The sequence below is a fragment of the Solanum pennellii genome, chromosome 10 (genome assembly GCF_001406875.1).
Source record: "Solanum pennellii chromosome 10, SPENNV200".
Lineage (NCBI taxonomy): Eukaryota > Viridiplantae > Streptophyta > Magnoliopsida > Solanales > Solanaceae > Solanum > Solanum pennellii.
This window is the reverse complement of record NC_028646.1, coordinates 12,600,002-12,613,512: the sequence shown is the minus strand read 5'-3', so window position 1 is coordinate 12,613,512 and position 13,511 is coordinate 12,600,002.

Below are 13,511 nucleotides of genomic sequence, written 5' to 3'. Positions count from 1 at the left end.
TATATATATATATATATTTTACATGTGTCCTTATTGTGTTATATTAGGTTTAATACTTCATAAGTTGGGTAGAGCCAAGATAAGTGTTTCTTCTTATTATTGTCGAGCTTAAGTTGTTTTTTAGGACCCAAGAATTTTACTAATCCTATTTTGCTAGTCTCTGGGGTCGGAAAATCGTATCAATAGATATATAGGATAGGAACTATTCAAAAAAGAAGCAATAGAAAATGTTATTTGTTTTGTAAGAATAAAAATTAATATCCGTGAAATGAAAGAATTTTATGGGAATTGAGATAAAATCAAACGAACAATTTATTCAGGACGAATTCAAATTTATACAGTAGAGTAATTAGTTTAAAATAAATATAATCATGTTTTATTTATATGAAAAAATAACAAGAAAAAGGCATTAGAAGTATACTATACATTGACTATGCACTATACCTTTCCAAAAGTTATAGAAAGTGTATTTTGATTATACAATATAGGTTATCTAAACATGAGCTAGTTATACATTGACTATACATTATGATACACTAAACAAACTTGATATATAATTTAACTATACAAGAAGTACATATATTGACTATTAATCTTAATTAATTCAAAAACACTCTAAAAAAATCCAAAGTTATAGATAAGAAATCTTCTTAACCGAGTCTTTTTATATATAATTCGCCTAAAATGATTCATGTTTATGATACGTCAAATTTTAATTTTTTCAAAAAGAAAAAGGAGGAAAAAGCATGAGCAATGGTAGTGTATCAACAACTGAGAAGACAAAGTAGAAAGACAATGAAGAAGAAAACTTACCAAAGTCTGAAAGATAAAGTGTCGAATGACTACTTATTGTAAGAGGAATTGACACAGACATATAATTACTATATACAATTGACAACATGTAGTTCAAAATCAATAAGCAATTAACAGTTAAAAAAACGCAAGTACAAACATAAAAGAAATAGGGTAACTTTGACATATAGCAAATAAAAAATTCATCTTTGCATGCTATAGCAAAGTTTGCATAATTGCGCTCAATAGCAAACATAGAAACTGTATAATTCGCTATACATATACAGTTGAAGCAAATTGTATAAAAGGAAGTGTATAAAACAAGAAAGAGAATGACAATTGGGCAGAGAACTGTATAAAACAAAGTGTATAAAATGAATTGTATTATTATAAGTGTATAAAACGATTATATACAATTTGAATTTGTATAAAATTAGAAAGAGAGAAAGACAAAAGAAACTTGACAAGGAATACACAATTGAATCGAATAGTATAAACGAGAAAGAGAGAAATTAGATACAATTTGAAAATTGTATAAAACGAGAAAGAAAGAAAGAAACTGGGCAAGAAAGTATTTTTATTGTATAATTATAAGTGTATAGGACGAAAATATATGTACTTGCATGTGTATATACAATTTTCTCACGCTTTATACAAACAGAAACACAATTTATACATTTCGCTTCTGTTTGTATAAGTGAGAAAGGCGAGGGTGGCGAGCGAGAACTGGGAGAGTGGCGAGCGACAATTGGGAGAGTGGCGAGCGAGATCTGGAAGAGGGGAGAGAGGGGAACAAAAATATATGTATTTATACAATTTTCTCTACTTTATACAATTAGAAACAATTTTTATACACTTGTGTTTGTATAAAAAGTGAGGAAGTGAGCGAGAGATTGGAGGAGAGTGGCGAGCGAGATAGTTGGGAGAGAGGCGCCTGGTAATTTTTTGCAAACGTTTGCTATGGAGCACAAGTAAATCAAACCCTAACTACTCCATTTATTTTAGGTTATTAGTTTGCTATTATATACAATTTTCCCAAAGAAATATAACGATTTTTATAGCTTTTTTACCATGTGCAACCAACCGATATTAATTCAGGAGATGTGGGATTTCTTCCTTATTTTTAACTCCTATAATTAATGAAGTTAGTTTTTTAATTATTTTTTTTAAAAATTCACAAACTCAACCTTATCATCACTCTATTTTTTTAAAAAAAATATTAAACACAGTTTACAACAACATAAATATATATTTGATTGTAATTTTATAAAAAAAATTTACCAAAGCGATATTAATTAGTTTATTAAAAAACGCTTGCCTACTTTTTCGAAATTAAAAAATATTATTAATTAACCCATTAGAAAAAAAGTCATCAACTTTTAAGGAAGAATTTTCTTTTTAATTCTTTAAATAACTTATCGAATGACGGGCTATTACTTTTATGGTAAAAAATATATAGGGAAACTTTCAAATATAGCAAATAAAAAATTCATATTTGTATGCTATAGCAAAGTTTGCATAATTGCGCTCCATAACAAACATAGAAACTATATAATTCGCTATACATATACAGTTGAAGCAAATTGTATAATACGAAGTGTATAAAACAAGAAAGAGAAAGATACTTCGGCAGACAACTGTATAAAAATGAAGTGTATAAAACGAATTATATTATTATAATTGTATAGAACGATTATATACAATTTGAATTTGTATAAAATGAGAAAGAGAGAAAGACAAAAGAGACTTGACAAGGAATATACAATTGAATCGAATTGTATAAAACTAGAAAGAGAGAAATTAGATAAAATTTGAAAATTGTATAAAACGAGAAAGAGAGAAAGGCAAAAGAAACTGGGCAGGAAAGTACTTTTATTGTATAATTATAAGTGTATGGGACGAAAATTGTGTATATACAATTATTTTCACGCTTTATACATAACAGAAACACAATTTATACAATTCGCTTCTGTTTGTATAAGTGAGAAAGGCGAGGGTGGCGAGCGAGATTTGGGAGAGTGGCGAGCGAGATTTGGGAGAGTGGCGAGCGAGATCTGGAAGAGGGGAGAGAGGGGAACAACAATATATGTATTTATACAATTTTCTCTGCTTTATACAATTAGAAACAATTTTAATACACTTGTATTTGTATAAAAGTGTGGAAGCGAGCGATAGATTGGAGGAGAGTGGCGAGCGAGATACTTGGGAGAGAGGCGCCTGACAATTTTTTGCAAACGTTTGCTATGGAGCACAATTAAATCAAACCCTAGCTACTCCATTTATTTTAGATTTTTAGTTTGCTATTATATACAATTTTCCCAAATATATATTATTTGGTGTTCAATTAGCGTGTATCAATTATCAAATAATTGAAAATAATTAATCAAATAACATAAGAGACAATATTTTTTATTAGAAACTGTAATGACACATATGAAAAAATTATCAATAATTGAAGTTTCAATTACATAATGTATACATGAAAAAATTTATATGTATACACAAAAATCATTCATAAAAATATGCGTGTAAATTTCATTGATATATACAATAACTGTAGCATGTATATATAAACTTATAATGTATACATAAAAATATTACCACAAATTATAGGTTATAACTATAATGAATATAAGAATGACGTTAATATGATAAATGTACAAATTGAATTTTATTCATAAATTGTACATGTGATTATGTATACGATAACTGTACTATGTATACATTGGTTCGTATTCATCTGTGTACTCATTGGTCTGTATACATCTGATAAATTTATATAGATTTATTTAAACAATTGAGATTGACATTTATTGGTATACATTGGTTTGTATTCATCAAAATAAAAATTTTAATTTTTTATGAGAATCTTATGAGAACATTATTACCCATGAAATTAAAAACAAAAATTTCAAATACTTGCCTGAATTTGTCAAAAAAAAAAAATTAAAATAGTTTTAACTTTTTTTAATTTCATGAATCACGAAATTTCAAAATTAGTGAAAAAAAGCACTACATAATTCTATATTTAAAGAAGATTTTGGGAGGGCCAATGGATAAACATACATCATATGTGCATAAACAAAGTAAATTTAGGAGAAAAAATTAGAAGATCAACAAATATACATATGAAAAAGATAATTAAAATGAAAATAATAATAAAAAGATTTATAACCTAAATTTTCGCAAAAACAAAATTGAAAAAACTTCAATTCCACAAATCATGAAATTTAACAATTAATTAGACAAGAACAAAATTATATATAAAAGATGATTATTAAAAGTATTCATGAATAAACATATTCTTATATCTGATTTTCCTAAACAAAGTGAATTAAGGAGAAGAATAGAAAATTTGGGAGAGAAACCAATATACATATAAAAAATTCTAGAAAGAAAATAAAGGAGAAAAAAGAAAGAGAAGAAATCTATTTTAAAAATGTTTGACAAACAAAAAAGCAAAATAAAAAAGAATAACAAAATAATAAATTTTACCTTTTCAAGAACAAAAGAGTGCAATCAAATGCATTTTAGAGAAAAATAATGGGAATATAAATACATTTTTTAAGAAAAAGAAAAATAACTATTGAATGCCAAATAAATAAATAAAAAGTTTTTTTTGCCAATAAATTAAAAGGGAGCTATTTTTGCCAATTTAGCCTACAAGTTGTCATGATATGCCATTTATTCCTTATTGTAAATGTTGTTTAATAATTGAGACGTCCAAAAGCTCCAAGAGAATAAAAAAAGGAAGCTTTCGATTCACTTTTAGTTCAACCTTAACTTCTCCATTATTTCTAGGCTCTATCGAAATAATTGACATATACATCCCAATAATATATACATATTTTTCTTGAATAGGCCTCTCAAAAATGCAATAATAAGTGACACGTTCATGCTTGATTCACATGGCATTACATGTTTGTGAAATGACAAGGTACCAAATATTATTAAATCGTAGGACCACACATCATTAAAATTTACAAACATTTTTTGTCTTTATTTTTCATGTTAGATTAAATTCCCTTGAGATAGCAACTAGTTGTAATGTCTTCACTGATGTTAACCTTAATTTTTTAATGGGCCAGTGACGCAGATAGTTGCAATTTTAATGAGAATTAATATTTAAAAGATATCTCCTTACAGTCAAGTAGCTTTCCGCTCCTCTATTGAATTATCAGATTTTCAAATATTATGGTATATTCTAATATTAATAAATTTATTTCTTCTTCTCTCACTAAATACTAACACACAATTGCAAATTAGTAGATATGTTCTAATACTAAATAATTAATTTCTTCTTCTCTCACTAATACTAACACACAATTGCAATTAGTACATGGCATAATTTATTTTTCTATGAAATTTATTGTTTAAGAAGAATTTCAGCATGAATAACATTAAAAAATCTTTTGAATGAATTTTTTTGGTAAGAATATTTTGGAGAAATAAGGAAAGGGGAAACATCATGAGCATTCACTATTAAAAAAATATTTTCATAATTTAATAATCGTTTAAGATATTAATTCTGGCAATCAAACATTATTTATTATTTAAGATCTTTTATGATAGAATTCTTCTGAAAAATATTTTCTTAGTAAAAGTGGAAGAATGACTCTTTTCTATTTTCTATTGGCAAAGGTACGATACAAAGATGGATAAAAGATTTGACTTGATGGCTCAATCTTTACAGATGCATAGCAATAAATATATATTTTAACATTGACTTCAAAATTTTAACATTTGCTTAACTTTTGGTTCTTTTTAATTTATATATTTACATTGAGCTATAGTTGAATTCATTGAATATGGATTGTTGTCCACATCTACTTACAGTACAAAATTGATGTATGATCATTAATATATCACTCATCATTACGAGTTGTAAGATGTTGGCAAGACAACAAAGAAAAAATATGTTAAACGATTTTTGTTAGATGTGTTTCATTTGGAAATCAATTAGTCAATATGTTTAGGTGACTAATGACAAATATTTCCTTGCTTAATTGTAGCCTAACTAATAATCATCTCAATAGCCTATCTATTTTCAATAGTTAGTGACTTTTATCATGTTTTGCATTGTAATAAGATCATTTAAGACATGTTTTTTTTTGTCATACTTCTGATGCTGCCCATTCAGACTAAGACCACTGTTTGACATTAATGTTAAAAATTATCTAAATTTAAAAACACTTTAAATAAATATTTTTTCAGAAAAGTGCTTTGAAAAAATTCATTTATGTTTGACTAATTCAGTTTATAAGTATTTTTGACATGTAAATTGTGTTTGACTAATTTTTTTGTAAAAAAATACTTTTGGGATGTCAAATTACGAAAAAAAGACAGTATCAATGCACTTTTAATATTAAGATTATTTCATAGAGAAATTGATTTAAATGTCTATTATAAATTTTCAAGAAAAAATATTAAATTAAAATGTACAGATTTGAATTTTCAATCAATATTATACATATATGAATAAAAAATAAAATTATATATGTATGTATAAAATTAACATTATTATAAACATATCTGTATTATAGTGAATGTCTATTATGTGAGTCTGTTAGAGAAAAGTTAGGAATTCAACTTGTAGACCAAGTCAGTTTTTTTCATATAAATAAAGGGGTTTAAATTAGATATGTGAATTCCTAAATATCATTTAAGAGAAATAAGAAATCTTCTCTTTTCTTCCTAATTTATACTTCTTCTTGTTTCATATAGTTTCATAACACGTTTATCAACACGAGTCAATAATCGAGCTTTCATCTTGTTAAGTTTAGGCGTAAAGCCATAAACATATAAGGTGTGTAATTATACCGAAACTTCCAATAATGGTTATGGTAAGCATACTTTGTATTTTGTGAACTTTTTTGTGTGCATGAAAGAAAACGTAAATATAATTTATGCAGTTATTCTTTCTCTTCAAATCGCATGTTCTTTAATTCTTTTCGATTGTTATGAGACTTGCGGAATTACTTTTTAAACATGTGCTAATTTTATCCTTCAACTCAAAGGTTTGAGGGTGAATTTTATAGTAATTTTGACTTATTATCTCATAAGTTGAGGATAAGAAGATGAGTTCATTTCCAATCACAAAAAGAGGGTAAAACGATGAATTTATGTACAGTCGAAAAAAAAGGGTAAGACGATGAATTCATGTCTAAACGCACCAAGAGGGTAATACATAATATCTGAATCCTGCTGCACCAAGATGATAAGATGTTGGGTTCAAGTTCCTAACAATTATGGCTTATAACACCTTTACATGGGTAAGACATTGGATTTAAGTACCAAATGCACTAATATTGATAATATGTTGACTATTAAAGCAAACAATGTGCTTTTCATAAAAATTAATCATGAAATCACTCCATTCTCTAAAGAGATTGTGGTAGCACTGCATAATATGCATGAAAGAAGCAAGTAATAAAAAATTCACATGACTGTGGAATGATGTACTACAACTATCATAATTTGATATGATCAGATTATTGTAATCCATTTATGCATAATGAGAACTTTTGATAAATGCTACATATACAGATTTATTCATTAAAAGTAAATGTGGTAGCTATTGCATAATATGTCTAAAAAAAGATAAATAATTAAATAATTGTCACATCCGGGGAGCAACTCCTAGAAGTAACATGGTGACTCGACCTCTCGGAGGTCTTATACAAGCCCATATTTATTATTCATCGCATTGTCATAGTAAATTTAGCGGAAAATTTAAAAGTTCTTATAGCACATCATATGCTAGAAACTTCACTTCATATATATATATATATATATATAAAACATAAGTCATAATACATATTTAGACCTTAAGTCTTTTTGCCATCCTAGACTCAACATCACAAGAGTAATTTAGGGACACGACCCTCACAACATAATATATAAGTACAGTAATACTACACTTTACAGTAAACCATAGTTTAGGAGATCCTTGGAACTTAAGGATTCCTTCCTTGAGCTTGTGAGTCACATATCAAGACCCTCAATCACATAGTCTTCCTTTAAGCATCCATAACCTGCACTTTGTGTAAAAAGTAGAGAAGAATGGAATTAGTACAAGAATCACTAAGTATGACAACCATGCAAAAACATGCATTTAAAAGGGATATTTTCATACTTCATGCCTTTTTGGGTAAATCTTTATAAAACCTTACAATAGCATTTTTTCCATTCACATGCTTCATATAATCATAATAAATGCCAAACATCATATAAAATCACATATAGAATTTAAGGCACATTTGAGGTCACTTTACAATGAGCTCTTTTCACATTACAGTTTGCTATATTTTCTTTTACTCATTAACCTCCCAAGTAACCCTTTAGTGATACTTTATGCAATGCATCACCTTAAGGTCACAAGGAAGCTTACGTACAACCTACATAAGCCAACACATGTCATCATATAAGCATAATACATTATAAATCACATTTAGGTCAAGGTCATAAGACATTACAGTGAGCTACATCAATTGACACATATTTTTGCCTAACTTCATATAAGTCATTATAAGACTTTACTCATGCCCCCAATCTAAGTCTACTAGTGCAATGTACATGTAAAGCCCCATAACCTCACACATACTTAGTAAACCTATCATGAGACCACAAGCCTTAACACTTTATACATCAACATAACAATTAAAGGAAACTTCATCAAAGCTACGAAAGACCTTCATTATATAGTCGTTAAGACTAACATCATTCATATAGGGACAAGTTCACATCATGTAGACTTACACCATGCACATCTTGATAACAAGTAGACAATTACTACAATATCATGCATAAAGACATAATCATAATCATACACATTAGGCCACCTCCCTAGGACTTCCTAAGGAGCTACTTGTTCAATGTCTAGATGGGTTCTTTACTTCCACCTATCCTAAGTAACCTCCCTTAAGTCATCATAGTTAGGATCCTAGTCATTTACTTCCATTGTCCATTTTACTTTAGAAAACTATATCCTTAACCGACACCAAGACCATGGGCGCTAAACATGTAATTGGGTGTTGTAGATCCTTACACCAATAGAGGTGTTCCTACCTATCCAAACATTAACATATATCCTAGCATCCTAAGTGAATTCACTTTGCTAGATCCTATGTGACAAGCATAGTTTATGGAACTTAGAGATAGATATAATCCCTTTACATGCCATTGGGCAATTGGGGCCTCCTCTCATGAGAAAACATGGGTGAACCTTCCTCAAAGGGAAGTCACCACCTCTGTTGATCCATAGGTGAGTATTCCTCTAAGGGAAGTCAACACTCTATAAGGAACAAATGGTGAATCTTCCTCCAAGGGAAGTCAACACCTCTCATTGTCAAGTTCACTTGGTGCTAAGCTAAGTTCCCTTCATTTAAAAGCCTTTATTAACATTTCTCATAAAACATAGGCTTAGGATATTTGTTCCTTATATGCTTATAGCATATTCAAGCACCTATATAGCTTTAGAGTATTCTTAGGAACACCTTTCAAGGCCCCTCTATTAACTAGATCATCATACATGTGTGTGTACTTATATGTGAGCAAGCCTTTCACATAACACATAAATGTCACACATGTTCATATATAAATGCATAAGTTTATAGGTGTAACTGTATGAGCAATCCATTCATATCAACACTCTAAGACACTATGCACAATCATATTTCATCATATCATGTACTTAACATCATAGCGTGTAAATCATATTCATAACATGCCCATACATTCATTTTCATGTACATAGAAACCAAACCTAGAAACTATCCTATCAAGGTACACATGTTCCATGCATAGACAAGGTCCCATACCCTTGCCCATACTAGTACACCTATCAATTCATCCTAGTTAAGTAATACATAACATAGTTCACATACATACATTTTACATGCATAGTACTAGACACTAGTGAATATGAGAACTAGCTTTCATTTAGACACCATGACCTATACTACTTGTAAACATGCATGTATAGTGAGGGTGTGTGTACATTGGTCAACATGATTGCATAATGGATATCCAAAATACATTGATACATCCACCCTCTTAAGACCATTTTACACTTTCAAGTATAGACCACACAACACTCAATAGCATAAGAGACAAGTCAACTTCATATTACACTTAGGACTCCTAACTTTGGCTATCCATGCATTCACATAGGGGTACATAGGTAAGGGATTATTAACCATTTTAATTCATCACTGGCAGCACCTGCACTTTACCCTAACATAAATATACACATGCTTATACAATAGTCATACAACCTATATCACAACTAGAATAGGAATAGGCATAAACTTCACATAGTGTAATCATCATAACCACACACTCATATATTCATCAATTTGCCTTCAAGTCCATGGTCAAAAAATACACAATGAAAACAAAGTAACCACCACAACCATAAGTGGACCATACCACACAATGTCATACAAGGCTTCATCAACTACAATACTATTAGAAAAGTAGAGGAGATAAGCATTCTAACCAATTTCTCAGCCTTTGATCATCATTGATCAATACACCTTGTTTATCAAAAATTCATATATAGGGAATTACCTATATATGCTTTAATCAGTAAAAAAAACCACTCACAAGTCGCTACAAGACCATACTATAACATAATACAAGGCATCACATATATACCAGAAAATTGGGAATTATAGATCATCAACTAACTTCCCTAGTTTAGTTCATCAATAAGCTTGTATCATTAATATACGTTTAAGTCAGTAGCTAAAGAAATCATAGCCTAGATGAAATCCTACTACAATTGCCAATATGCTCGAGATCAGTGTAAACATGCTTCATATTAGGAATTCATGGAAGATAAATTTGCGTATGTTAATCCTATTCAAACTATCGTGCATTAATCTACCTTGGATCCATTACATATAATCCATACTAACCTTACATCATAGGCAGTAGCCAACCATCATTTTAACATAATTGAATCTCACAATAAGCATGCTAGAATCATGAATCTATAGGCTAAAAAATGTAGGTCAATCTTACCAAGTTTCCTTTGATTTGATCACTAAGGGTTCATACCCACAATTCACCATTAACATCACTATAAGGAAGTAGTTAAGGACAACATAACCTAAATGCGATCCTACTACAATTGGATTCCACATTTATACAATTAAGGACCAACGTTATAGTGAACTCCTAGAATTCTAGACTAGGCATGTTCAATTCCTATTACATTGATACACATGGATCCTTCATCATAAATTCATCATCAATTAACGTAAACTACACCAGATATAACCATATCAACATAAAAGAATCAAAAATCTACCAATAACAAACCATGATCACAATACCCATGCAAGGGCTAAATCGATTTTGGGAAGGAACATGAGTTCATCATGCAATTGGATTAAAATCAAGTTAAAACCAATAAATTAACATAAATTCATCATGATTTAACCATTTAAAACGTTTTTAGAAAGAACCCATGGTTAGATTGAAGAAGAAGAGATTTGATCATGAAACTCCTTTGAAAACATTGTGATTAACTCTCCAAGTGAACGATTACTTGGAGATAAAGGATGATCATACCTTAGTATAGTTGAAAACCTCTAAAACTTTATGAAGAATCCATAGAAATCTAAGCTCCAAGGTGTTCTTGAGCTTCACCAACAATGGAGGTTTCTAGGGAGAATTGGTTTTGGAGGGAAAGTTTATTTTGTGAGCATGGGATTGGGAATGGGTTGGTCACGTTTTTGATCACTTATATACACCCAATTAAACCTATTAGGGTCAGGTTAGGACGTGGGGTTAATTTTAATTCACCCTTTTAATGAAACAGTCGCATGGCACCAGCTGTAGCCCACCATCGACGGCCAATAGGTCCATCGACGGGCCGTCTATGGCTTCAATCGATTGGACCTTGGCCTGTTTTTGGGTGGAGACTTTCCCAGGAACTAGGCGTCGTTTGGTTCAGTGATTGACACTTCCAAGGCAGTGTCTCCACAACCCTTGGGTCCTTTTTGTGGGCTCTTTTGCGGCTCCCGTGGAAAGTCGTACCGGGGCGTTTCTAACGTAAATAAAAAACTTAACAAGTTTAATACCCTACCACATAAGTTTCACCCAAAACAATTACACGTAACACATCCAAACGTGCTAGGCCCCATCAAGACACACATGAACGTCTTAAGGGCTAACATTCGTATGCCTTAGACGTTCTTAAACGTTTGACCTCCAAACTTCACGAAACTCCATATACTGCCTATAAACATCATTATAAATCATTTTAAGACTTCATAAGGTTATGTCATACAAATATATGCACGTATAGACACATGAGATACATATGTGACTAGTTGTCAAACATCTTGGTCGTCCTTTGACGTTTGACTTTAAAATCACCTCAACCTTTACACACTGCCTCAAAACCATAGGACCTTATAACTAAAAGAAAAATATTTTAGACTCTATACACCCTAACTCATTTTGGGGGTCTTACACTAATGCACATGAATATGACATGAGGTACTAAGTTTCCAATATTTAACGTACTTAGATGATTGTGTTCCATTTACAAAGAATGAGAAATTTTGATAAATTCTAAAAATATAGATCTATTCTCTTAAGTGAATGAGATGTCCTACCAATCTAGCCGTGGAAAAGGTCGTGACCTTTGGATGTAGATGTGGTGACACTAAGAATGTCTCTGGGTAGTCTGGGTAGACATGTCATTTTTTTTATTTGCATTAGACAAGAATTAGTGCAATTGAGGCACATTCTATAGTAAATAAATAATTTCCTACTTCCAATACTTTCGTACTTTGGCATGATCATTTGGGACATCATAGGTCTATAATGATGAGATAAATTATAAATAATTCAAATAGACATCTATTAAAGAACCTAAAAGTTCTTTTAAATGATAAAATTTCTTGTACTGCTAGTCAGAAAGGCAAGCTAATTGTGAAATCATCACAAATGAAAGTTGAGATTGAGCCCTTACATTCTAGGAACATATAAATGAGGATATTTATCGACCTATTTACCCACTTAGTGACTTATTTAGATATTTAGTGGTCCTAATAGATCATTTTTCTATATAATCTCACATGTGCATATTATTATCTCGCAACTTGAAGTTTGCAAAAATGTTGTCATAAATGATACTATTAGAGGCATAATTTTTTAATAATCTGATTATTCCATTTATGTAACACCCTGGATTCGAGCTACGGCTAAGTATCAATCTTACAGAGGTTGCATGTGCCATCCACAACCCATGGATTGAACTACAGACCATAGGTGGGTCTATGGATAAGCCACTAAAGTATGTTGTCTAGGCAGGTACCACTGATGTACCTAGGGACCATCGGTGGGTCCACGGTCCATGGTCTATGGTCTAAGGGTCCGTAGGTAGCCAAAAACTCATTGTACTTAGTGAAGATTGACCATGACAGACCATGGGTCAGTCCAAGGCCCGTCAGTCGGGGTCTTGTGGGTCATGGCTGGCGGTTAAATTTAAGGACTTGAGGGATTTTCTGGTTTTAATTAAATCAATGTGGTTTTTTCCCTAAGTGTAGAACACCTATACAATTATTTTTAACCCCCAATCCCCCATTCTAAGTCATTCTCTCAAATCCCAAAAAGAAAACCCGAAACTCCTCTCAAATATTCTCCATCTAGAATTTGGAAGAAGAGAGAAGAAATTGAAGCTAGGGTCAAGTCAAGTCTTC